Source organism: Alligator sinensis, unplaced genomic scaffold (assembly GCF_000455745.1).
Source record: "Alligator sinensis unplaced genomic scaffold, ASM45574v1 scaffold755_2, whole genome shotgun sequence".
Classification (NCBI taxonomy): domain Eukaryota; kingdom Metazoa; phylum Chordata; order Crocodylia; family Alligatoridae; genus Alligator; species Alligator sinensis.
This window is the reverse complement of record NW_005841883.1, coordinates 741,163-743,907: the sequence shown is the minus strand read 5'-3', so window position 1 is coordinate 743,907 and position 2,745 is coordinate 741,163. Positions and strand designations below refer to the sequence as shown.

The following is a 2,745-nucleotide window of genomic DNA, read 5'->3' as shown; positions in this document are numbered from 1 at the left end:
AACGGGGAATAGGGGAAGCGCTGTTTACTAAGGTGCCCCAGGGAGTGGCTAGGAATAACGGGTGTAAACTAGTTGAGAGTGGATTTAGGTTAGATATTAGGAAGAAATTTTTCACAGTAAGGGTGGCCAGGATCTGGAATGGGCTTCCAAGAGAGGTAGTGCTATCACCTAGCTTGGAGGTCTTCAAGAGGAAGCTAGATAGTCACCTGGCTGAGGTCATCTGACCTCGGTCCTCTTTCCTGCCAGGGGCAGGGGGTTGGACACAATGATCCATTGTGGTCCCTTCTGACTCTACAATCTATTAATCTATATTTTTCTCCTACCTTGTTGTTTTAAAGCACTATTCTTACTGAGAGGAATTTCTATAGTTACCTGATCTTTTTTACCTTAACTCAGAAAAAACACAACACAGTACAAGATAAAATGGATGACTTGCTCTATTTCCAGGTAATATTATCCAGAAGTTATTATCCCCAATTAGGACTAAAGGGTAAGAATGAGTTCACTTGAGTATCATCTGGTCAGAAAGAACAGTTACTTATCCTATGGTAGGGATCTAGCCAGTACCCATGCTGGTCTAATAAAAGACATCGCCTTTACCCAATGACTTCGCTTATCCTATGGTAAGCTGGAATCTTTCAGATGCTGTTGTCCACATGGATCCCACTGTAGATGTGCACGTGCCTCATACATGAAATACTGAAATCTTCGACAGCCATGTTTTCTGAGGGCCATGCATACAGTGAGCCTGCTTGTGCTCCGATACAAGGACACGAAAAGCAGAGTAGCAGCAAGCCAACCTCAGTTCCCTTGCAGTTTGAAACCGATGACTGAGGAGTTTGAAAAGTAAGGATGGCTGGAAGTTCCTGAGATCCAAGCTGATGAAAATTATTCCAATACTGACACTTTTCTAAAGGAGAAGAAGGCTGACTGAACCTTTGTTAAGTGAGCCTTAATGTTTGGGATAGGGCAGGATGGTACACAAGCCAGGTGATAATCCATTGAGATGCACAGAGTTATGCATTTCAATATCCTCTGTGAGGACATAGCCTGATATTCAGAATGGCAAGTTATATGTAGAAATAGACAAAAAGACATTCTGAATGGTTTGGTTCTATCAGCATAATAAAACAAAGTCCTAGGACACATCCCATGTGAACTGTGGTTTGGAAAAAGACCACAAATAAGTTGAGCATTTGGTTTAGTTAGTATTTTAAGACTACCTTCAGAAAGAATGTCTGTAGAGCTCAGCACCACATATACCTATGCAATGCCCCATAAGGAAGTTCAAACACAATCACCTGAAGTTCACTTTCTCTTTTAGATGAAGGAGTACCCTCTAAGATAATAATTTCAAGAGAAGTGATATAAGAAACATTTCAAAGGAGGCTCAAAGTCAGGTTCTGCAAGTCTAAGGAGAACCATGTTAAGGTCACAAGCAGATAAAGGTTCTCTGACCAAGGTATGGATATGCAATAGCCCTCTGAGGAACTCTGATTCCATTACGTGAAAGGCATATGAGAGGCCTTTGCAGCATTTAAGATGGAAGGTGGCTGGTAATTAGGCCTGTGCAAAGCGGCTAGTATTTGCTTCGGATTCGGCCTATTTGGGGGACAGTGATTAGATTCGGTGATTTGAATATATTTCGAATCACAGTCCCGAAGCAATTCGGCTGAATCTGCACCCCGCTGCCCCATGCTGCGTGGGAGGGCTCGGTCACGAGCCCCCATTCTCCACCTGCTCTCCCAGCCCCAGCTCCTGGCTCCTTAAAAAGAAAAAAAAAGCCCCCACTCATCAGCTGCTGCCAGGTGGGGGGCAATCCCTGCTGCCTCCCAACACCCCATGCTGCATGGGGGGGGCTTTGCCACGAGCCCCCAAAAGCCCTGAGGCAGCTGGTGAGTGGGGGCCTTTTTATTTATTTATTTTTTTTAAAGAGCCAGGAGTTGGGGCTGGGTGGGGCAGCCATGGCAGAGGGCTGGGAGAGCGGGTGGGGGTCGAGGGACACTCAGGGGGGCTAGAGGAGCAGTCAGGGAGCCCCACCAATGGTCCTGTCCTCCAGGCATTGCTGCCAGGTGGGGGGCAATCCCTGCTGCCTCCCAACACCCCATGCTGCATGGGGGGGGCTTTGCCACGAGCCCCCAAAAGCCCTGAGGCAGCTGGTGAGTGGGGGCCTTTTTATTTATTTATTTTTTTTAAAGAGCCAGGAGTTTTTTTTAAAGGGGCGGGGGGTTGGGCTGGGGTGGGGCAGCCATGGCAGAGGGCTGGGAGAGCGGGTGGGGGTCGAGGGACACTCAGGGGGGCTAGAGGAGCAGTCAGGGAGCCCCACCAATGGTCCTGTCCTCCAGGCACCCCTCCCCCGCCCCTACTTACCAGCATGGAGTCCAGGTCCAACTCCATGCGGCCATCCTAAAAAGTCAAATCACAGAGCACTATCAGCTCTATACTGTGACCACTGATGGGTCAAAACAGATATAGTGATGACAGTCCTTAAAGCTGCTACAAAACTTTTGGAAGATGAAGAGTCAATAGAGTTATGCAGAGTTAAGTAGCACCAAGTCAGGACCTTGATAGCTTATAAGCATAGTGAAGAAGGGCATAAGCCTCCTGCTCTTGCTTATGTAATACATCATACATACTGTCTGTTGGAGTTTTCATTGCAGATATTTGAAGAACAGGTAGGAAGTTCATGCAAGTCTGCCTCTCCAGCACAAGAAACTTATCTGAAGGCAATACAGACTCTTTTAA

At 46.9% G+C, this 2,745-nt stretch overlaps 1 protein-coding gene across 1 annotated transcript in view; it reads right to left on the bottom strand.

The window, feature by feature from the left end:
• RAPH1 (Ras association (RalGDS/AF-6) and pleckstrin homology domains 1) overlaps positions 1-2,745 on the bottom strand; it is a 189,043-nt gene that overhangs the window by 129,390 nt on the left and 56,908 nt on the right. The window lies entirely within an intron of this gene.